This window comes from Pan troglodytes, chromosome 4 (genome assembly GCF_028858775.2).
Source record: "Pan troglodytes isolate AG18354 chromosome 4, NHGRI_mPanTro3-v2.0_pri, whole genome shotgun sequence".
NCBI classification, from domain to species: Eukaryota; Metazoa; Chordata; class Mammalia; order Primates; family Hominidae; genus Pan; species Pan troglodytes.
This window is the reverse complement of record NC_072402.2, coordinates 15,644,197-15,669,918: the sequence shown is the minus strand read 5'-3', so window position 1 is coordinate 15,669,918 and position 25,722 is coordinate 15,644,197.

Sequence of the window (25,722 nt, the reverse complement as noted above, 5' to 3'; positions counted from 1 at the left end):
TTTTTTTTTTTTTTTTTTTTTTTTTTTGAGATGGAGTCTCACTCTGTCACCCAGGCTGGAGTGCAATGGGGCGATCTCAGCTCACTGCAACCTCTGCCTCCTGGGTTCAAGCGATTCTCCCTCCTCAGCCTCCCAAGTAGCTGGGATTACAGGTGCATGCTACCACACCTGACTAATTGTTGTATTTTTAGCAGATACGGGGTTTCACCATGTTGTCCAGGCTGATCTCAAACTCTGACCTCAAGTGATCCACCCGCCTCGGCCTCACAAAGTGCTAGAATTACTGGCGTGAGCTACCCCACCTGACCGCCTTTTTTTCATAAAACTCAAACCATGTCTACCTTTTGTTTTACCTGTCCTTTCCATACACAGTCAGATGCTAGGAAGCTGGGATTGCTGTTAATTTTTCTGTTTTACAAAAAGGGAAGCTATTAAATAAAAGGCCTCAATGGCATAATTCTAACTACATCTCAGTTCTTCCAACTGTTGCCCCCAGGGTTCTCATCACTGCACTTACGCAACCTCACTACTGCTCTCAATGTTGTCCAACCACTGTGAGCCATGGCATGGGTTTTCCGAATGGCTCTATTTTCAAAATAAAGAACATACATGTGAAACAAGAATTCAAGGATTATTCTTTGACAAAGCCAACAAAAGTTCCTCAAAGCAAATCTTTACCAAAAGAAATACGTAACATTGAGTAGATAAAAACTCAAGGTACAAATTACTGCCTGCAATCCTCTAAGTTGAATAAATGCATGACTCTTCTGTTAAAATATGTGATTATATGCAGGAGAGTGGTAAAATCTAAATATATTTTTTCCATAAAAATCTTATAAAATCTATTTAAGGAAAATGGGTCTTCAGTGGAAGATTAAGACCTCAGGAAAAAAGCAGGTTGAAACTGTCCTAATTTATAGCCCATTTGAAGGGTCTGGTTTTTGTGAGGGAGTTTATTGGTACATTAGGAATGCTGCAGAGATGTAAAGTATGCATGCAATCAGCAGTGAACTGAATAGTAGAAAACTAGGCAAAGCCTTCGGATCTGGCTGAGGAGGGGGGACTCCTTCTGAGCAAAAATATTAGCCACTTGGGTCATCCTGAAGCCAGGCAAATAGTTGATAGAGACTGAACTGACATTAGATCTTCAACTTCAATAGAGAACTTCGAACTGACATTAGATCTTCAACTCAGTTTACAGGTACAATTATTCCACTGATGAAAAAAATGCTCAGATTATCACACTGTCTTTCAGAAAATGGGGGGAAAGCTGCTTTTATGCTTTTATTGTTATTACTGTTTTCTTCAGAGTTTGGGAACTCACAACAGAGCCTCAAATATTCAACACACTTGGAATCTCAAAAGTTAGATAGAGTAAGACATTAAAGGCAAGTCACTGACCTCGAAAATAAAAAAGTCACTGGGTGCCAGGCATGGTGGGTCACACCTGTAATCCCAACACTTTGGGAGGCCAAGGCAGGAGGATCACTTAAGCCCAGGAGTTCAAGACCCGCCTTGGCAACATGGTGAGACCCCTTCTCTACAAAAAAAATTAATTAATTAAAAATTTAAAAATAAGCAAAAAGAGAAAAGTCACTAGGTCACCACATTATTTGTCTGGAACTCAGGGTTGTCAAGGGATGAAAATGCTGGCACCAAACGGAGAAATTATTTTCCGATACAACCTTCATTCCTAAAGTCCAGACTCAAGCATGATGAGTAAGATGTTAAACTAAACACTGATAAAAATGTCTTTCCCAAGACCAAGTCAAACAAGGTTACAGGAGAGGCAAGGAAAACACCACATGACATTTTTGAAAACCTGTAGGAAATAGAAAATAGAAACTAAATGACTCAGCAATATAGTCTAGAGAACATGCGCAAAGCCCTTATGAGCAGACAAAGTGAAATGCCCATAAAAAAGAAGTGTGAGGCCGGGCGCGGTGCCTCACGATCCCAGCACTGTGATCCCAGCACTTCAGGAGGCCGAGGCAGGCAGACCACGAGGTCAGGAGATCAAGACCATCCTGGCTAACACAGTGAAACCCTATCTCTACTAAAAATACAAAAAAAATTAGCTGGGCGTAGTGGTACGCGCCTGTAGTCCCAGCTACTTGGGAGGCTGAGGCAAGAGAACCGGTTGAACTCAGTAGGTGGAGGTTGCAGTGAGCTGATATCACGCCACTGCACTCCAGCGTGGTGACAGAGTGAGACTCCATCTCAAAAAAAAAAAAAAAAACAAAGAAAATAAGTGTGAAAATGTCATTTCCCTCTTGCCTCATGGAATGAACTAGATTCTGAGCATTTGAAGGCAAAGGGGCATATTTTAAACCCTGCTGGTAATTTCTTCTCAGCTCACTTGATCAAGACCCCAGACAACAATTCTATCTTAATAATGTTTTCTTATGAGAGGATGGCTGGGTCTTTCTTCTGTAGCTTCTGAGGGACAACCAGCACATGGTAAGGTCAAAGTCATGGTTTTCATGAAAATGACATGAATTCCCTCAGCAAAGTCTGAGTCCAACAGAGGAAGAGATCTAGAAACAGCTCAAGCATGAGCAGAACCAGCTGCCCTGGTAGACGTGGGTCTTTGTCCTCTGGCGACAACTGAGTGTAAAGAGCCCTTTGTAGGTGTAGAACAGGAAGGCCTAGATGAAAGGAAGAAAATTTGGAAAAACACAAACCCAGGCCCTGGGCCAGCTTTAGGGGTACAGAACCGGTACCGTCACAGAGGACTCCTTTTCAGAAGGACTGCACACTTGGGGTTTTATGCTCTGTGGTCACCATCTTAAAATTCTTAAAAACTTTATCTCTGCATTTGCACTTTGTAAGTCCAGTGGGTCAATGGAGCAAGCTTGAGGGCTTGGAGCCTCAGCTCCCCTGCAGTCCCACCTCCTGGCCTGCCCTGGCCGGATCTCAGTAGGCCACTCCTGCTGATCCCGGCTTCCTGCCCCCCAGTGGACCCCCACCAGACTCCCACCTCCCAGGTCCCAACCAGTGACTGCTGCTGCTCTCTGCCCACAGCAGGAGCATGGGCCCAGATGTGGGAGAGTGCCCTGCAGCATCTCAGAGGACCATGGCTGCAGCTGTCTTCACCCCGGGTGGCAGCACAATAACACCTTAGGCAATCTCTCTTATTCTCCTCTTTGTCTCTCCCACTTACCCTCATCAAGGTATGAGGCACCTGGCATTGAGGTTATTAACCCTTAGAAGTTGCCCATTGATAGGATTTGGCTGTGTCTCCACCCAAATCTCACCTTAAATTGTAATAATCCCCACATGTCAAGGGCAGGGCCAGGTGGAGATAATTCAGTCATGGGGGTGGTTTCCCCATACTGTTCTTGTGGTAGTGGATAAGTCTCACGAGATCTGATGGTTTTATAAATGGGAGTTCCCCTGCACACACTCTCTTGCCTGCTGCCATGTAAGATGTGCCTTTGCTTCTCCTCTGCCTTCCACCGTGATTGTGAGGCTTCCCCAGGCATGCGAGACTGCGAATCCATTAAACCTCTTTCCTTTATAAATTACCCAGTCTTGGATATGTCTTTATTAGCATCATGAGAACAGACTAATATACCCATTCATGGTGGACTGGGGCCAAGGGCTGTGGAAAAAAAGGAGATTGACTTACCTGCTCCTCCTACCAGTGCTGGGGCATGGCATCTGGTCCAGAAGCTGGCAAATGGTTAGACAGGGAATTTGCAAGTCACAGAAATGGACACCTGGGTGCCTGTGAAGGTCTAGCCTTGCCTGGCCAGTATCCCCATGCCCAAGGGAGCATGCCATTAAATACAAAATAAAAAACACCATGAATTGTGGACAAAGAGACCACGAATTAAGAAAATGAAAGGTTTTATATATATATATATATATATATATATATATATATATTATGAAAGGTTATATTTTAGTATCTTTTTTTTTTTTTGAAATGGAGTTTTGCTCTTGTTGCCTAGGCTGGAGTGCAATGGCATGATCTCGGCTCACTGCAACCTCCGCCTCCCAGGTTCAAGTAATTCTCCTGCCTCAGCCCCCCAAGTAGCTGGGATTACAGGCATGATATTTTAGTATCTTTAATGGCATTCATTTTTCTTGCTTTTTGAAAGCAAGGAGTCCTGCATTTTCATTTTGCACTGAGCCCTATGAATGATGTGGCCAGCCTTGTCTAGCACATTCAAAAGCCAAAGATCTCCCATAGGCAGTGAGCAGCATTCAAGAAATGTCTGGGAGATGAACTCTTCATTCACAAAGCTGGAAAAGACCCAATATTAGATACATTGCTCTTCTGGAGACTGAATCTTAAAACATAACAATGAAGACAAAATTATAACTGTGTATGCCATACAATGGACACGGGAACTCCTGCCAAACCCCAGATAGAATCCTGATAGTATTGTTTGAGCACTTAGATCAAGATATCCCTAAAGTGATTTTACTATAGACACAAGTCTCTGGAACCCAAAGATTCCCTTAGCTACTCAAGCTAATTGGAGGTGGGCTCCTGTAACATTCAACTGGAAGAGTCTTAAGTGGTGCAGAGTCACTAAGATCAGTGGTTGCTGGAAAGGATGATTTCCAATCTCATTCCTCAGCACACTAAAGTTTCCATAAGCTCCCAGAAAGAGGCTTGGTAGAAAAGATGCATGTTACATCATATCAGGCTGATAGACTGATACACCTCCCCAACCCCCAGCCCCCATTGATTCAAGACTATATTCGAAGAAAAAATTAAGTTACTTGAAAGTTTGTTCTGGCCGGGCACGCTGGCTCATGCCTGTAATCCCAGCACTTTGGGAGGTCAAGGCGGGCAGATCACTTGAGGTCAGGAGTTCGAGACCAGCCTGGGAACATGGCAAAACCCTGTCTCTACTAAAAAAAAGTGCAAAAATTAGCTGGGCTTGGTGACGGGAGCCTGTAATCCCAGCTACTCAGGAGGCTGAGGCAGGAGAATCGCTTGAACCCGGGAGGTGGGGGTTGCAGTGAGCCGAGATCGTGCCACTGCACTCCAGCCTGGGAGACAAGAGTGAGACTTTGTCTCAAAAAAAAAAAAAAAAGAGAGAGAGAGAGAAAATTTGTTCCAACATCCATGGAAAATAATAAAGATAGGCAAGACATCATGAGCCAACTTTGATGGGAAGATAATCCTGAACAATGGATCAGCTGGAAATTAAAAGGCAAAGAAGTTTCTAGAGTCAGGAAATGTAATCATATTCATGAAAAAGGGGAGATCTACTCCTATAAAAGGGTTAACTCTGGATTGCATGTATGGTTCATAAGTTTTAGCAATAGTGGCAATTTTGGAAGGAACAGAAAAGAGTAAGTTGCTCAGTGCAGAGAACAAAAATCATGGCTGTTTTGCTCACAAGAGACAGAATAAGGGGTTTACAGTTTGGGTTATAGAGTTTGCTTTAGGATCTAGAATGTATATTGATATCGTTGCTGACAATAATTCCAAAGGCAAAAAATGATTCTTATTTTATTCTGGAGTCCCCTTTTACTTGTTAGCAAAACTCGCTATTGCAAACAATTCATTATGTGTCATGTTCTCCTTCGTTAATGGTTAAAGGATACTGAGCTAAATGCTTTACATACTTTACATACTTCATCGTGTTTAGTCCTCACATCTCTAGAAGATAAATTCGATTACTGTTTCCATTTTCCAGAAACTGAGACTTGGAGGGTTTACATATCTTGCCCAATAGCTCAGCGAAAACTAGCAAATCCAGGGCTCATCCAGGTATGTCTGGCTGCCCATGCTGTGAGCTTTTATATGTTACACAATTACACAGTTTTTCATGAGCCAGAGAGGCCTGGGATGTTCACAGCTTCTACAGGAAAATTTCAAGAGGGGGAGGGGAGAGTACACACTGCAGACTCTGCCTTTCTGTCACCAGTTTTGTTATTGTGGTGGTTGTTACTGTAGAGATGGAAGTCCTGCAATGTTGCCCAGGCTGGCCTCAAACTCCTGGGCTCAAGTGATCCACCAGCTTCAGCCTCCCAAGTAACTGGGACTACAGGTGTGTGCCACAGCACATGACATATACTGCCAGATTTTTATTCATATAGCCCTTTTGCTCTAATGATTAACAAAGAATAGTATTACCATCTTGACTTCTACTTCTCAAAAGACAATCTCCTTATAAGTTTAAAATAAAAATTTATTTGATCATACTCATAGCAAGATGAGAAAAAAATTACAGTTAAAAATTATTTTATTTCAAAAAATTATTTTGAAAGAATGACTTTAATAAAAATCCAAATTATATATAGTCAGTATAAAGTTTTGCCACATATATGTCAGGTACCTAGCACTTGATGCTAAGGGAAACCTGAACATTTTACAAACACCCAAAAACAGTGTAAACTGTGTTTAGCTGTCACTGGACATTGGGTTGGCTCTGACCCCATGTCAAAGATCTGCTAGGTACGCAAGCTTTCTGCCATTGATCAAAATGGTTTCTTTCATGGTCTCTCCCAATTATTAGAATATTTATCGTAACCAAAAGAAAGCACTAGTAATATTTTCACTTCTGTGAAAATGGAAAACCTCACTTATAAAAGTGTCACTAGGACCAGAAATAAGAAGGCAGACTTGACTTTGCCTGGACTCCTCTCTACCCTTCCCAGCATGGAATAAAAACATAGAGATGAACACTAGAGGGCAACATCGTTCCTCAAATATATACTCTAGAGCAAAACTAGGGATGTCTGAAATTCCTCAATATTTTTTCTTCCCTTAAAGAAGACTCCCTTTTGGAAGAATAGTTGTATTTTCCAGTGGCAGGAAATAATGCATCACATTCGGTATATTTCACCTTCAACCTAACAAATCCAAAACCAGGCTGGTTCTCTTCTGTCTTCTGGGCTTTCTAACTTTGGTGGTCTCAGCAGATGCCAAGACAGAAATCTGGAAGGCATTCCACCACCATCTCATCTCTCACTCCACTGTATTTGGGTGTTTGGTCACCGTCCATCCTCACTTGACTTCAGTCCTGTGATAACAGGAACCTGATTTATCTCACCTACCATTGTGTTCTCAAAGTCTGATGCCATAACTGTCACAGGGTGGAAGTTCACTAAATCCTGGTTAGATAAATGTCACTGAATACTGTACATTCTAGACTCTTTTCTTTCTCTAATTCTTCACTTCCCAACAGTCATCAAGCTTCTGAGTCTATTTCTTTGTTTTTTGGCTTTTTTTTTTTTTCTGAGACGGAGTTGTTTCGCTCTGTCTCCCGGCTGGAGTGCAGTGGCTCAATCTCGGCTCACTGCAACCTCTGCCTCCTGGATTCAAGCGATTCTCATGCCTCAGCCTCCCGAGTAGCTGGGACTACAGGCACACACCACTACACCCAGCTAATTTTTTTTGTATTTTTAGCAGAAATGGGGTTTTACCATGTTGGCCAGGATGGTCTCCATCTCCTGACCTCGTGATCTGCCCACCTTGGCCTTCCCAAAGTGCTGGGATTACAGGCGTGAGCCACCGTACCTGGCCCTGATTCTATTTCTAAATGTCTCTCTGATTTACCCCCTCTCTCGGTGGACAGTGATTCTTTGCTTGACCAAACTTTAGTCAGACTCCTGAACCTTCTCCTGGGCCCATCTGTACATTTCCTTTTAAAATCCAGTTTTAACAAGAACCCTACTAAGTCACTTTAGCAAGAATCCCCCACCTTCAATATATGATCAGGTTCCTCATCCCCGACCACTCCCCAAGTGGTGTCTGATCACCCTGGCCTGTCTTCAGCAAGAATCCTATATGGTCAGTTTCGCCAGAATTCCTCTCTTACTCCTGATGTTACCTCTCAGTACTTTTCCATCCACTGACCTGGACCCCAATCCTTTGCTCTAAATTGCCACTTGCCTGTGCCATATTTGGAATTGAGTCTTATCTGTCTCTGCCACTGCAAAATCCCATTGCCATGGTCCCTATACCTATGGTGACAGTCCAGACTGAAGTCTTCCTTATTGTGCTTTAACCAGTACCAGCGAATAGCTTTTTCTTTAACACCATCTTCAATAATTTGTCCAAGCCTTCCTCATGATTCTCCTTAACTCTTGCAAGAACCTATTAGATAGACTCTGTGTCCTCACTTACCAGCTCCTGTCCCCGTCCTGCACACCAGTACCTCTTTCTGAGCACCTGCTTTCAATCTTTAAAGGATTCATCCCATCTGCAGCACAGTCTAACATCCTTTGCAAGGTCTGAGGCCCACCTCTCCCCCCCATCCTCCACTTCCCCAAATAGGCCAAAGTATTCCCAGTTTCCAAACTTCAGCAGGCCCTGTTCTGCCTCTGCCTGTCCCATGGCCTCCACCTGGAACACTCCTGTCCACCTGTCCATGCCTGTCAGGAGGTACCTCTAGGACAGCCCTCATCCCACAGCCCTGGAACTCTGTTCATCTTCCTTCTCCACCTGTGCCTTGAGGGCAAGGATTCTGTCTGATTCCTCTTTGCATCCCAAGAGCCTCATCTGCTGCCTTCATGCTGGCAGGCCCTTGAAAAATATCTGTGGAACCATAGTTTGTGAGTACATCTTCCTTCAACTCTGCAACCTCCACCCCATTTTTGTTTATTACACTGCTTTTAGTGCTTTTTGAAGGAGTTGAATTTTTGTTTTCATAATGACCTTCAAGAAGTCTTTCTTTTCAAGAGTACATATCAAAAAGTTATTGTAACTGGGTTAAGAAATCTGAAATCCAAGAATTAACTGAATTTTCAGACAGTTAACCAAGACATGGAGTCTTCCAATTTCCTTGACTGGGGTGGGAGGTGGACCCAGTGAGTCCTCCTTGCCCAGAGCGCACTGCCCTGCAGACAGCACTGCCTGCTTGCCCCAGCAAAGTGAGGGCTGGCACCCTGGCTCTGCATCCAGATGCTTGCTGTGGACTGATGATACCTCCAGATATTCACATCTTGAAGACCTAACCCCTAGTTCCTCAGAATGCAATCCTATTTGGAGATATTACAGAGGTATTTCGTGAAAATGAGATAATTAGGGAGAACCCAAATCAGATATGACTGATGTCCTTACAAGAAGAAGACATTTTTGGTCTGGAACAGTGGCTCATGCCTGGAATTCCAGCACTTTGGGAGGCCAAGGCAAGCAGATCACTTGAGGTCAGGAGTTCAAAACCAGCCTGGCCAAAATGGTGAAACCCCATCTCTACCAAAGATACAAAAAATTAGCTGAGCCTGATGGCATGCACCTGTAGTCCCAGCTACTTGGGAGGCTAAGGCGGGATAATCCCTGGAACCCAGGGGGTGGAGGTTGCAGTGAGCCGAGATCGCACCACTGCACTTCAGCCTGGGTGACAGAGCAAGACTCTGTCTCAAAAAAAAGAAGAAGAAGAAATTTTTGGACACAGATCTGTATAAAGGGAAGACCATATGAAGGCAAAGGGAAGAGGTGTCCATCTCTTACGGGCCTCAGAAAAAAGCAACCCTGCTGACACCTTGATCTCAAACTTCTAACCTCTAGGATTATTATCTAAGTCACCCAGGCTGTGGTGCTTTGTCGTGGCAGCCCTAGCAAACCACTACAGTAACATTCATGTGTCTGTCCCGCCCTCTGGATGCGTTTCCCAATAGTGGGATCTTACTGTTTCATGATGGGCTGTTTCATCTACCAATAAGTGAATATCTTTCCAAGCCAAGTGCTTTTAATGGCCAGTAGCCATTATGAATGTAAAAAAAACACTATATAGTTTTTCTTTAAGGAGCCATGCTTTCTTTTCAGGACATTTTTTAACACCCATGAGAATGCAGCAGAATCATTTTGAAAGGTGCTCAGTGGGTGCCTCATGCCCATCAAACTATTTCTTCTCCACTTTCACTTTTGGGGTTAGGAAAGAAGGGAGGAAAAAAGGACCAGACCCTCAACCTTCAAACTCCTCCTGCATAATCCTCCTCTGCCCATTATCTTTCACCCCTCCCCAATCTGTGTCAATTATGGAGCATTAACAATTTCCCATCCTCATAAGAAACACAAAAATCTGAATCTTTCAAATGTCATAGGCCTTTTGAGAAGCGATTCTATTTTTAAATATTCTAGAAAGAAATGACACCATCCAAAAAGTAGCTTCAAATTCACTTTGCATTGGCTTGCAAATAAAGATGTGTAAGCTAAGATATGAGATATAGCATGGCTTCCCATGTTATTATTATTACACCTGAGATAGATACAGCACGGCTTCCTGTATCATTATCATTATTATTATTATTATATACAGCACAGCTTATTATGTTGATGCTGCTTTCCTGTGTACTCATTGTTTTGTTTGGGTTTGTTTCCTAAATTACAGTGCAAATGTCTTATAAACATCTTTTGTGCCTCATGTAGGGCTTTGTTTATGAGAAACACTCTATTGAAGTGGGTAAGAACTCAAGCTGAGGCGGATGCTAGATCTCCATTCAAATCTCAGCTCCGCTACCAACAAACCATGGCACCTGGGGCAGGTCTCTCACCCTCTTTGGATCTGTTTTCACATGTAGACATCTGTTGCATGTCCAACTAGCAATACCTCTTTGTTGGGCTGTTGGGAAGAATAAATGAAATATAAAGTATTTAGTGTGGCACCTGACACATAGTGGATTATATATATATATATATGTATATAAATATATTATATATAATATATATAATATATATCATATATAGAGAGAGTATATATATATAGAGAGAGAGAGAGAGAGAAGATTATATATATATAGCCACCGCCCCTATAACTCTTCTATAAGGGAACCTCCCATTCAGTATAAAAGCCTCATATCTTAGGTGTATAAAATATGCTGGCGCTGGCTTGGGTAATATTTTGTCCTACTATTCACTGGTTGATTGATAAGAACATGACCTAAAAACCAAAGTTTATATAAAATAAGCTACAGTATAAATTTAAGAAAAAGAAAACAAGCTACAGTATGAGCACAGAAATTATTAACTTATTCTTTATTGTTGCAGCAACAACATGTCAATTAATACGTTTTAAAATTCCTTTTCTACTCAAAACAATGTCTTTTTATGGACAAGCAGTTTAGCTGCTGCTATTGAGTTTCATTTACCCCCTTGGCAAATGTCACAGTTTTAGAAAGTAAATACAAAGGGGCAGAGAGTTACAAAGGTTGATGTTTCTTGGGTCTGAGCCAAAGGAACTGAATCATCACAGATAAAGCTGGGCAGAAGTCAGCCTTCCATGAATACTGACAGGTCTATTCTTTTATGTGAAATGAACATGTCTACCACGGTTATATAAAGTCATCGATGTAATTTGCAACAGTTTTAAATAAAGGCACTCTCCTCACATAAAAGTTTATCTTAATATTTTAAGAATTGAAGTAATTTAAATACACCATAGTTATGTAAATCATGCATATTTTCCAGTGAATTTGAGCTTTCCTTGGGAAAACAATTATACCCCACACTTCTTTAGTTTAAGAAACCAAGACATCTTTGTTGATTCTTTTATTTTAATTTTCATCCCCTTTCCCAAGTCCACTATCATGGCTTTGAAGGATTCCATCTTTTTCCTCTGCCCTTCATCAAACCACCTTTGATAACGATGCCGAAAGCCTCACTGTGACGCAGCATCCTTAGCCCACCAGCTGATATGCCTTGGCCTAAACATTCCACCCTTAACTCTGAGACCTCTACCGTGCATCTTCCACAGAAAACCAAAGACCACCTGGGCTTTGGACCAAGACAGCTTTCCCCTGGAATCACACTGAAACAGAATAACTCTTGACCATCTTTTTAAAGTGATTGTCAATGTTTCTTTCCTCTTAGAAAAGAATTTAAAGAATGATGTGTTAAGGCAGTATTTTCTTTTAAAGGTAAGAAAAAAGAAGCCCTTAAAGAGGACAGGCTGTGATTATTTGGAAGTGGCTCTGGGCTTCACTGTGTGCCTCCTCCCACCTTCCCACATCACTGCAGCAGGCCACTACAAGAATCCAGCAGGGCCAGAACACACCGCCTGCAGGGAACCACAGCGCTTCCTGGCACGCCAGACACTCAGCCTCTGGATGACGCAACCGAGCGGGACACATTAGTCATGCACAAACAAGAGCAGCCCTTGCCTGACTTTATTTGCTTGGATTCCAAATATCCCCACCTACACTCTGCCAAGTGCAGAATGGCCATGGCAGTCCTCTTTCCTCTCTTCACTTATATAGCAATCACTTACTAAACAACACTTTGCTGGGTACAGCAGGAGCATGAATGAAGTTGTATGCACGACTGTTAGTGACGCAATCTAATGGAGAAGAGGACAATTTTACCAGTGATAGGTATGCAGTGTAAAAGAACTTCTAACCCAGAGGGCACAGGAGAGGAGTTATTAACAAAGACTTTCTGAAAAAGGCAAAGCCTGAGCCGACCCTATACTTAAGATCTCAGAAATCTAGAGAGATCAAAATATGTTTGCATGCTTAGGACAATCCCTGTGTTTTAAGGAGATTACTTCCCAAGACAATGTGTTCAACAAATAACCCTCAATTCCCATTGGAAAATGGGCAGGAGAGCTGTGATTTCTTTATGGAATTAATTTTTGTCCATTTGCTCTCACTTCTTCTTCTTGTAGGGATGAAATCATAAATCCTGTTCACAAAATAGGTATTTCTTGACTTTTAAAACTCTGGTACGGAAAACATCCATTTCCTGCTCAGTTAAATAAGGTTTTTGCAGATGCTGGTTCTCACCCTTCTGCCAAAGCCATTATAGACGTGGGCTGTAGTGTTTGGACAGACTTTAAATAGGAGCATTGAATCCCAGTGGGTGTGTCCTGATGTGATAATTGCTTTTGGGACAGGTTATTGTTGTGCGTGTCGCCTGGTCCGAGACATTTGGCTTAAAATACATTTTGCATATCGTGCAAATCACTTGGAAAAAAAATCTTTGGTGAGCTGCCTATAAAACTCTTAGCACAGACTAAGTCATATCCTCAAGTATTTCATTTTTCCATTGGACCTAACTTCCCTGGAGCCTTAAAAAAAATAATAGAGACTTTAATTAAAGGCCAATTTTATTACTCTTGTTCTAGGGGTGGAGAAACTGAGACACCAGCATAAAATGAATCATCCACAGTTGCAGAAAGGGTCTGAAACAGTATCTACTGGCAAATGATGTTCTGACGTCTATTCATTAGATATTATGACTTTTTAGATTCCCTTTCAGTAAGATATTTTCCATGTTTGTAATATCATGCAACAAATCTGTAGAAGGGGATGCAAAAAAGAAAATACACACAATTGAAATGGACTTCAGGATTGTCTTGCTGTGCACCTAATGTGCTTTAATTGTACAGTGTACTATACATAAAAACCATGCCTTTAATTTTTTTATCCTTCTGAGCACATATCTATGCTATCCTTCAAGATGGCACGTTGAAGGCATAAACTAAACCTATTTCTGCTCTCTGTAAAGCACATTCTAAGGTTATATTGATGTTACAAGACTACTTTCCAGCAAATGCATTGGCCTATTAACTTACTCTTAATTCATTGTCTTCAGCAGGGAATATACACCAAGAAATACACTGTCAATATTCAGCAGTCAAATGGGAATATTCTTTGGCTGTTGAGTGTTGAAAATATATTTCTTGGTAAATATTCTCTGCTAAAGACAAATTAAAAATAAGGTAATAGACCAATACAGTTGTGGGAGGGCAGCCCAGCGGTCACATGTAACCCTTGATACTTCTAGTCCTTGCCATGATCTAGAATAGACGCATTCCCAGAGGCAGGAAAATGTTCTTCCCATGGAATTGTGGTCATCTCCCCAACGGGGAGGTCCCCCTCTTCATATTGACCTGTCATAGACTCACCATGTGGATGAACAAGCCTGAGCCAGATAACCAAACTACAGCTCCCCATCCTCTGGAGAGAACCATCAGCAATCCACACTAGAGCTTTCATTCTTTTCACAGTTATTTCTTGAGCACCTCCTAAGTGCTGGGCTCTGTGCTACAAACTAGGAATAAAGAAGTGAACACAGTAGATACAGCCTCGTGGAGCTTACAGTCTAGTGGGAGAGACACTGAACAAACACAGAGTGTTTGTTGAAAACATACAGAGTACTACTATGAAAACATTTAATGAGGGAATCCAAGCTAGACAGGGAAATGAGGACAAGAGCTATCCGTAAGAAGAAAACAGTTAAGCTAAGAACTGGTTCTCAAAGTTGCCTACACAATGAAATTGCCTGGAAAGCCTTTAAAAAAATGCTTTTGCCTGGCTGTTTCCTCCAGAGATTGTGATTGAACTGGCATGGGGTGAAGTCTGGGTATAGGGATACTTTTAAGCTCCCTAGGCAATGCTAATATGCAACAAGGTTTGGGAAGTCACGTGTCCAAGGATAAGTACCAGAGAATCTAGTAAAGATTGTCCAAGTGGTAGAAACAGCATATACAAAGGCCCTGCAGTGAGAAGGAGCTTGGGGCATTCTGGGAACAAGGTATCTGGAGTATAAGGAGGAAGCTGAGAGGGCCAGATGAAGCTGAAGATGAGTGTGGAGAAGTAGGCAGGAGTTACATCACACATGGCCCTGCTAAGTCAAGTTACAGAGTTTTCACATTTTAGTAAGATCTAGTAAGATTTAGATTAGGTGTAGTAAAATCACATTTTAGTAAGCAATGGGAAATCACCATATGGGTCCAGGCAAGAAAGTGACTTTATTAGACTCCTGTTTGCAGCAGGCATCTCTGACTACTGGGTAGAGAGTGCATTACAGGTGATATGACATCATGATATTCACCTGAGGCACACTCTGTATTCAAAGAGCTTGGGCTACAGAAGCAGCAGGATCAGGCCAGTCGTGGTGGCTCACACCTGTAATCCCAGCACTTTGGGAGGCTGAGGCAGGCAGATCACTTGAGGCCAGGAGTTCATGACCTGCCTGACCAATATTGAGAAACCCTGTCTCTTCTAAAAATACAAAAATTAGCCTGGCATGGTGACGTGTGCCTGTAGTCCCAGCTACTTGGGAGGCTGAGGCAGGAGAATCCTGTGAACCTGAAAGGCGGAGATTGCAGTGAACCAAGATCACGCCACTGCACTCCAGCCTGGGTGACAGAGAGACTCCATCTGGGAAAAAAAAAAAAAAGATGAAGAAGATAAAGAAGGAGAAGAAGGAGAAGGAGAAGGAGAAGGAAGGAAGGCAGGCAGGCAGGCAGGCAGGCAGGCAGGAAGGAAGGAAAGAAGGAAGGAAGGAGAAAGAAATGAAGGAAGGAAGAAGGGGGGAGGGGGGAAGGGAGGGAGGGGAAGAAAGAAGGAAGGAAAGAAAGAAAGAGAAAGAAGAAAACAAGAAAGGAAAGGAAAGGAAAGGAAAGGAAAGGAAGGAAGGAAGGAAGGAAGGAGGGAAGGAAGAAAGGAAGGAAGGAAGGAAGGAAGGAAGGAAGAAAGAAAGAAAGAAAGAAAGAAAGAAAGAAAGAAAGAAAGAAAGAAAGGATAGAGCAGGAATGGAGCTATGGTCACGCCAAGCGAAACAGAAAGGGGTCTGGCTCTCCTGGCTTTCCTGAGCAGTGGTAAGGCTCTGATTTTCTTTTAGATAAGCCACACTGAGACCAGCTCCCCCCACACATGTTACACTCACACCCTGACTTTCACCTCCAGATTTAAATTCCCCCTGAACTCACCCCATGCTCTCAGCCCCTCCAGCAGCAAACCCAGGCTTTGCTGAATGAGCACAGACAAGAGCACAAAGAAAGAAGGAAGAATTCCAAGGAAAGAGATTTCTCTGCTGAACCATGGTGGTCACTACCTGCAGTGCTCTGAGAATGGAAAATATAAGCCAGGTGCCTCCTGCAAGGGTGTAGCCTCAAGAGGAAACGGGTCATTCCCACATCTCCACCCCTGCACAGTCCAGAAGAGCCACGTGACCACTGTGTGAACCTTCTCTGGACTCTGCATGTGAGCAAGACTTGCCAATGGCAGCAACACTGTCTATTGATGAACAAGTTACTCCTTCATTCCATAAAAAGCTACAGATTAAGGTATGCAGTTACATTACTTTCCTCTCCACATCAATTTGCTATTGTACACTAAAACAAATCCTTCTTGTTCCATTTCTTTCCATACACAGAATGAGTGTTTTGAGACCTTAGGAGAGAGATAGATGACTCTGATCACTGTTTGATTTTTGCATTCAAATAAATTAAAAGAGAAATATACAAAATCTAAAAAAATTAAAATAGAAATATAATAATAGCCCCTCAATGGCTCCTATGAACCACACCCTATGCATGCATATCTCAACTAATACTCCCAACTCCTCCCCCATGAATAATGTATTATTATCTCCATCTTACAGAAGAAGAAACTGAGGTTCTAAGAAGATATTGTAATTTTACCGAGGACACAGAATTAATAACTGGTTAAGTCATGACTCGAACCCCGTTCTAGTTGGACCCTGGAGTGCGTATCCTTAATTAGTGTGCTCCATTGCTTCCCTTTCTGCAGGCGCTTTCTCAGTTTGTGGAAGCTCCCGAGCTCCTCCTACTCCATAGCATCCTAGTGATGGTGCGTCTCATGGTACCAACCTGAAGAGTCAGTGAGCCAAGGAAGGTTTTTGTCTTCTAAATACTGAATGTGTAACCTAGGTAAGTAAAACTCTCTGGACCTCAGTTTCCTAACCTGTAAAATAGGCATAATTATGATAACAGATGCCAAACAGATTCTCGTGCCGATGGAGTAAGATGATTATGAAAAGCATTGTGTACGACATTGATCATGTATGTAGTGCTCAATAAACACAAGCGATCATTATAATGCAAGTAGTATTATCATTACAATTAGGTTCACACTTCTCCTTCACCTTTTTAATCCAGTTGTGCAGCACCTTTAATTTTCAGAGTGAACAGCGGCAATAAATTTAGGTCAAAGTCTATAAATAGAGCACAATCAGCTCTGCTTTGGCTGTGACTTGTTTGAGAGGTAGGGCGGGGCTGGTGAAGAGAGACAGCTTTGCCCATCACCACTAGATGGTGCTAATATATTATGACCCACCCACAAGGGTTTTCATACAAATTATACCCTTAAAACATGTGCATGAGGGCTGGCAGGCGCCAGAGCATTGTTTTCTAAATGTTGCCCATTATTCTACTTTTGGCACGAGAGCTCTGCAATTCTTCTTACATTGGGCCATGCACTATCCCAAGAAAAAGACAGGGATTGTATTCCAATTCCTTTATTTTAGATAGAAGATAACTTAGTCTTTTGATATCATTATAAAGGTGGCAAAGTCAATGTAAAAAAATCTGTTTTTTGTTAAATATAAAGTGTAATGAATTACTACTATACAAAAAGTGACAATGTAAGCAGAGATTAGTCAAAGAATCTTAAAAGTTTTAATGTTAGTTGTTTTCTCCAGTAAGAAAAATCTTAATGATCTTCTAAAATTAAAATGTCCTGGCAGTTTATAAACTAAGGATAACTGTGGTAAGTTGTCCCTGTCTAATTGCAAAAGTAAAATTGTTTAAGTTAATGTTAAAAGTAACTTTAAAAGTTTTAAAGTAAATTCCTGCCTTTTCTCAAGTTTCCCATATCAACAATACCCATCTTTATCCACAGATGGAAGCCCAGAACATAGCTTCAGGCTTGTTTCCATGAAAAGGTCATTCCAGGATTCTTGTTGCTTGCCACATAGCCTCTGTGATGAAGTACTGTTGTCGTTGCTTCCTGGGAACCACAGGTGGGAGGGCTTTTTGGCATTCTCTGTCACAGTCTAAGGACTCAGTTTCCCCAAATTGCATGCCTTGCTCTTCCAAATGGAAAAGTCCTGTCTTCACACTCATTATCAGAAGATTTCACACGAGGTGTTCAGATACCTCTCACTCACACATATTCCAAGTGATGAGACAAGGAACTATTTGCCAAAGGGAAAATATCGTGTGGTTTTCTGTTCTCATCGCCAAAAATAATTTCCAGAGGAGACTGTTTTTAATTTCTTGTTTTAATTTCCATTTGGGCATGACGAACAGTCTTCAAAAGCTATGTCATTGGAGATTCTAAACCCAAAGGGAGAAGGCTTGCCTGGGCAACCTTAATATGATTTGGATACCACCCGTATTTCATCTTCCAGCTCACTGCCCTTTTTACATGCATTTTCTCATGCTGGCTTCCACACCAACGCTGTGGGCAGACAAAGCCAGCAATTGCTATTGCTGTCTGTTGATGCATAGGATCTGAGATCTGATTCAGCTATGATGAAGAGTTAGCTGGTGGTACAGTTGGGACATAAACCGAAATCTTTGTACATGTCGCTTTGGTGTTCACTATTGCACGTCACAGGCTGCTTCCTTATCACTCCTTCTTAGTTGCTATTCATCGTCAGCTGTCTTCAGCTCTTCATGGGTATGTGTAGTCTCTGTCCAACTATTAGGTTGGTGCGAAAGTAATTGCCATTTTGCCATTGAAATAAAAATAGACTAAAATAAAATTTGAGTCTAAAGACAATAACTATGTCTAATATACCTGCTGTTCCCACAAAGCCTTAAATACTCAATAAATATTTGTTGGTTAGGCTTTTATTGTGCAAAGAATGAGAGTCATAAAGGTATTTTATTTGTATACCGTGAAATCTATATCAAACTGAATATTTAGATCCTTCTTTCATATAAAGGAAAAACATATCAGGACTGAAATTTTTTCAAATTTATTTTAAATGGAAAAATGTCAATTCAGGGCAGACTCATTTCCTATTCTATATCCATTGTGGGTTTAGATTATAATTTTGGATGACATCGAAAAGACTGGGGTGTTTTGCTGTCTTCCTTTGCTAAATGACATGATTTGGGTACAAGTAAAATTGTGTTTCTGTGGGTTCGCCTCCATATTTACTCGCTGCCTGAGTCCCATTTTCCAGTGTTTCATAGTCTGGAGAGGAAGTGTGGTCTAGTGGTCAGAAAAACAGTTTAGAAGGCTAGCATCGTGGTTTCTATTCCTGTCTCACTCCCTGACTCATTGTAAGATCTTCAGGGAGTTAGTTAAGCATTTTGAGCCTCAGTTTATCCATTTTTTTCCTACCTAGAGATGTTGCTCAGAAATAATCACATAATCAAACAGTGTAAAATAAAAAATGAGGTTGGCTATAAAAAGAAATAATGCTACATACATACAAAGCTTCATGTAATGAGTAGTAAGGGCTACAGAAGGAAAACAGGATCCTCTAATTAGTTTGCCAGCTGAAAGGAGTCGTCAAAGGCCCTTCTAGTAAGCACTGATTCCACTGGTTATGGGCACTAACTGGGATAGTACCTGGAAAACAATGTGTAATGGGAAGAAAATCAAGGAACTGGGAATCTAGGGAAGAGGAGTTTTGGGAATTGGGGGTCTTTCTCCTGACCTCCAAGGGAAAATGTAAGTGAGCAGAAACACTCAAATTTCGCTTGGAGTTCACACTCTTAGGCATAGCAATAGACCTTCATAGAAGATTCCATTTGATCAGGCTACAAATTCAAGATCAACTTGAAATCTTGGCTTCTCTTCACCCATCACTCTTTCCATGTTATCCATCCTCTAGAAGAAAAGCTACAGTGGATGTTATTTCTTGTTGAGTTAAAAAGGGAAGCATATGCAAAACAAAAATTAAAGCCGCTCCAGGGGCTGGGCACGAATTACAGGTGGCTCACACCTGTAATCCCAGCACTTTGGGAGGCCAAGGCGGGTGGATCACTTGAGGTCAGGAGTTCCAGACCAGCCTGGCCAACATGGCAAAACTCCATCTCTACTAAAAATACAAAAATTAGCTGGGTGTGGTGGTGCATGCCTGTAATCCCAGCTACTAGGGAGGCTGAGGCAGGAGAATCACTTGAACCCAGAAGACGAAGGATGGGCAACAGAGTGAGACTCCATCTCAAAAAAAAACAAAAGCCACTCCAATTACTCACACATAGAGAATCATTTTTATCATCATTATTTTTAATTGATACATAATTATACATATTTATGGGGTGCAGTGTGATATTTCAATACATGTATACAATGTGTAATGATCAAATCAGGGTAATTAGCATAACCGTCACCTTAAACATTTATTATTTCTTTCTGTTGAGAACATTCAAAATCTGTTCTTCTTGCTATTTGAAAATGTACAATAAATAGCTATTTGAAAACGTACAATAAATTGTTGTTTATTATAGTCATCCCGTAATACTACAGGATACTAGAACTTATTCCTCCTGGAGGATCATTTTTATTTCATCACTTGGTCTATCAGCTGGTTGATTGACTGGCATTCTCAGCCACTGATAGCCACCCAGGAGAACAGAACAAAGGTGCTCTTCAAACCTCACTGTTGGCCATGTGATTCGTGTCACTGTGTTAGAGGTTGCTGTCACCTTCATGAGATAGAATCTGATGAATCAATAGTTCATTATAATTCTGACACTAAAACTAATAATAGTAATTATAAGAATAACAAATATTTACTAAGCATACATTAATTGCCAGGTACGATACTCAGCATATTCTAGGTATGATCTCATTTAACTCTTTCTCAAATCCGATCATGTAAGAATTGTTATCCCCATTTTGCAAGCAAGGAGGCTTCAGCTCAGAAATCAAGTAACTATGTGAGGCCAACAGTGAGGAATGAAACCCAAAGTTTTCTGACTTTGAGGCTATGGTCTTGACCACCGACCTGTGCTGCCTCCCTCCCCCTGGAACAGGTCAAAGAGGAACTTGCTCCAGGAGTTGTCAGGGGAGAAGCCATGAACTTGACATTCAATAAACCTTATATTTCAAGAAGTAGAGAAGCAGAGAGGACTGTTTCTATGGACTGTGGCATTGAGTTTCTTTTCCTGCTTAGAGGCAGCCAGTCAGCCAAGCTGGTCTCACTGCTTGAAGAGCAAATGAAAAGGTGGAGACAATTCTTATGTGCATGCCTGCTTGTTACATGCAACAAAGCACTCCAGGACAAAACAAAGAAAATAATTCAGAATATCCAAGATTCTAAGAAAACAGACTGATGAAAAAGAGAGAAAGACAAGAAGACATTCAGAGCTAGTTCACCTGTACAACAGATGTAGCCCATCCTGCTACTGTGAATTGAGACCTGTAAAAATCAGCCGTGAGCACACACCCCACATGAAACAACCAGGGAATCAGCATGTTGAAACAGAGATCAAAGAACCCAAGAGGAAAAGGACACATCAGGACAGATGGCACCCTCCAGCTCTACAAGGACTTCACGTAGCCAGGAGCATGCAGCTATTAAATATCAAAAAAACAAAACAAAACAAAACAAAACAAAAACCCGAGAGCTGGAAGTGCTGGTCAGGAAATTAAAGAGCCAGGGGACGCAGGCATTTTTTTTTTCTCTATTTCCAATTTAGGATTCAGACTCTGAGACAGGACACAGAATGTAGAATGGAAGTTTTGATAGGATGATTGTTTAATTTATCACCCAAACCAGCACACTTTTGATAACAAAAGAGAAATGTATTAATTGTTAATTACTCCCAGAACAACAAGTAAAGTAAGACCATCCCAGGCAAACTAGAACATATGGTTACTCAAACCTTTGGGAAAATCTGTTAATACAAGAATAAAATTATAGAAGAAAAATCTAGATAAGGGTAAAAATATATATGTGTGTTCATGTATGCATAAACATAAATATGGGTGTATAACACATATATGTGTGTGTGATATAGATAGAGGAATAAAGGAAGTAGTGTAGTGGGGGTATGCTGGAGAATTTGGTTAAAGCACTGGACATTGATTATAAAATTGGCACATTAGCAAGTTATGGAAAATAAGGAGAGGCTCCAATTACCCCCAAATTCTGGAAATTTCCATCTGAAAATCAGGTCATCTGATAAGTGTCTAGATTTACTTGTTTGGCTTACAATTTCACTTCTCAGAAAATAAAGGAAGTGGCAAAGGAACTGCTACTTTGGGTGTATTTCTCCTTAATAATGAGGAACTTCCAGGAGATGTGAGATTTGACACATGCTCAGACTGACGCCAAGTTTCCAAGGAAAGAGAGATAGGATCACTCAGACTGAGATGGCTCAAGACAGAAGAGAAGCCCATGAGAATGAAAATCGGAGAGCAAAGTCACAATCTATGCAAAGGCGAGGGCATAACACTAAACACACCTATAGAAATAGAGCCAGAGATGCTAAAACCAGGATAATGTAAGGCTGAAGTGAAGGTCTAAAGTTTCGAGATTTTCTTGGAGCAAGATGGAAGACCTTCTGGGACATGTCCCCACCCCCCTCTTAGAGAATCCCTGTTATGTTGAATGAGCACAGTAAGTGGAAGAATTGAGGATGGCAGAGGATAATAGAGCACAATTTCTGCTTTGCTTCCATGTTCTCTCCAAACAGAGGCTTTGCGTTGGTAACTGGAAAAAGTGATAATCCTGAAATGCTTTAAGCTAGACCAAACTATCAAGTTTAAACTGAGAAAAGAAAACGACAGACTGAATGTTGTCTGGAGGAAAGCAGAAGGGATGATAAAGGATTCCTCAACTGAGGCTATTTAAGCTGGAGAAGAAAAGCCTCTTCTCTTTGAGGGAGAAGATCCCTGCTTTCCAAAGTTGGGTGAGCCATTCTAAGGGAACAGAATTACTTTGTAGGCATCAGAGCACATAATTAAAAGGTCTGATTTTTCACTTTATAAACACTTATGCATTCTGAGGGTTAGCATTGCCCCAAAGAGACATCAGGGCAGGGTCTAGTCCCCTTCCTGGCATGGTGCAAACAGGCTGAAAAAACCATTTAGTGGAGATGATGGTTGCTTCAAATCCTCTTCTAGAAGAAGACAGACTGTGAGCATGGACTAAGGAAAAGTGAAGAGACTTTTGAAGACATCAAAGCATTTATTAAGAGGCTTAAAATTGTCCTTTCAGCCCTCAACTTCTATACTCTTGACTTTAAATGGTCAGTCCACCTCAGTGGCTCACTCTGCCTGGCACGGGCCCTATCTTTCTTGCTTTATGGGAAGTAGAAAAGGATAGTGGTGACACAGTGGACACTAGAGTCCATCTGCCTGATGGTGAGTCTCAGCCTTATACTCTCACTAGCTTTGTGACCTTGGAAAAGTTTCTTACCCTCTCCAAACTTCAGTATTCTCATCTCTATAAGGCACAGGAGATAATAGTAGTACCCACCTCCTAATGTTGCTATGAGAATTAAATGAGATAGTGTGTGTAAAACGTGTCAATGCTTATTATGTAATAAGTACTCAATCAGTTTTAACTGTTAGTATTGGTTAAATCCAAAACCAAATTTGGAAAGGGTCTATAACTGATCAATTTTACTTTTTATGCTTTGTCTGTAAGTTGAAAATCATTCTAAAGTGCAATCAGTTTACATTCCAAGATGTGCATTTATGCTATTACTGGTTTTGATTGTAAGTTTCTAGAGAACTGAAACCTCAAGCAACTTCTAAGTTTCTTGTTGGCATGGCAACAATAAGTCCATGATGACAGAGAAACGTTCCGCTCTCAGGGTTGATTGCTAAGCTCCTGGACTAGCTATTACAGTCAATTTTTGTGTGATTGTGCTAAGGGGATACTAAAGAATGGAACAGTAACCATCAATTTCTCAACTTGTTAACATCACACGGATTTAGTGAATTACTTCAACTACATCTTATTAAACGGACTATATATAGAAAAAGCTAAAGAAAATTATTAACCTAGATCCTAGACATTTTGACCCTCTTCAAACCTCAGGTTCCTTTTAAAAGAGTCTCTGATACATTGAATGAATACAGTAAATAAAATTATATAATGTTGGCTGGGTGTAGTGGCTCACTCCTGTAATCCCAGCACTTTGGGGGTCTGAGGCAGAAGGATTACTTGAGACCAGGAGTTTGAGGCCAGCCTGGACAACACAGTGAGACTCTATCTCTATTAAAAAATGAAATAATTAGCTGGATGTGGTGACATGCACCTGTAGCCTCAGCTACTTGGAAGACTGAAGCTGGAGGATGGCTTGAGCCCAGGAGTTGAAGGCTGCAGTGAGCCATGATCATGCCACTGCACTCCAGCCTGGGTGACAGACAGAGACCCTGTCTCTAAAACAAAAACAAAAATAAATAAATTAATTAATTAAATTAAAAAATAAAGAATTACATAATGCTATACGGTAAGGAAAATGAAAGATAACCTTAAAAGCCATTTTAAGGGTATCAAATTGAGGAATGATGTCTCCTTGTTAAGATGTTTATGTGGAGACTTCCCAGAACTTTCCACATGCGTATGTATCTGGCATTGCTGTGGTTATTCAAAGCTCATCTTTGCACATCTTATTATCTACAGGGGGACAAAAGGGAATGTGATGTTCCTATCAGATGGCTCACTACAGCGCCTGATTTTGGATAAAATGGGAATAGTTCAAAGAAAGAAGAGACCTGAAGGGAGATGCATCCATAATGGAGGCCACACAAGTTTAGTCCCATCTCAAGTATAAACAGAAAGACCTGGGGTAAAGAGATTTAAGTTCCAGGTATTGTTTACTAATGCAACAATAACTTAGAGTGCAAATATTCATGCAGCAAAAATATTTGAAATGTGTTGTAAAGGTGTTTGACCTGTCATAACTTCATCATTCTGTGGGTCATTGACTCCCTTCTGATTTAGCTGCCGTGCTGGATTTGATATTTGTGTTTATTTCTATATCCCCTGCTGCTATTTTCATATACAATATTTCTTTTATTTATGTATTTTTTTATGATGGAGTCTCGCTCTGTCGCCCAGGCTGGAGTGCAGTGGCACAATCTTGGCTCACTGCAACCTCTGCCTCCCAGGTTCAGGTGATTCTCCTGCCTCAGCCTGCTGAGTAGCTGGATTACAGGCATGTGCCACCATGCCTGGCTAATTTTTTATTTTTAGTAGAGAGTTTCACCATGTTGGCCAGGCTGGTCTCGAACTCATGACCTTAGGTGATCTGCCCACCTCAGTCTCCCAAAGTGCTGGGATTACAAACATGAGCCACCACATCCGGACCCAATTTTTCTTTGATAGATGTATTATTCTTCATCAATATCATTCCAATGAGAGAATTATTTAGTGGTGTTATGGAGTTGACTCTCACCGGCTTGCATCAGCTAAGGAAGGGCAATTGTATACATCTCTGGCACCAACACATTCACTGACATCATGTTGATAGCTTGATGACAGCCATAAAGGGAGTGTTTATAACAAGAAACCAGCAAAGGCTACAAATCAGTGGTTAAATATTTACAAGCACACCAATGATTTTATGTCCTGTCCTAGTGGTCTCAGGCATGGTCACATGACTAATTTGGGCCAATGATACGAGAACAAGTGGCATATGTCATTTCTGGTTAGTTTTAAAAGCTAGTGTGTGTTTCACCGTGATATTCCTCCTGTCATTGCTACTGGCAATCCTCCAGTTAGTACCTGTCCCATCAGGATGGGTCCTATAGTGATAACGGGATGGTGGTAGAACTTGAGACCCTAGGTCAATCCATGTAAACATATAACATGAGTGGAAGCACGAGTAGTTTTGTTGTTTAAAACCACTGAGGGGGCCAGGTGTGGTGGCTCATGCCTGTAATCCCAGCACTTTGGGAGGCCAAGGCAGGTGGATCACCTGAGGCCAGGAATTCAAGACCAGCCTGGCCAACGTGGTGAAACCCCGTCTCTACTAAAAATATTTTAAAAATTGCCGGGCGTGGTGGCACATGCCTGTAATCCCAGCTATTCGGGAGGCTGAGGCAAGAAAATCGCTTGAACCTGGGAGGTAGAGGTTGCAG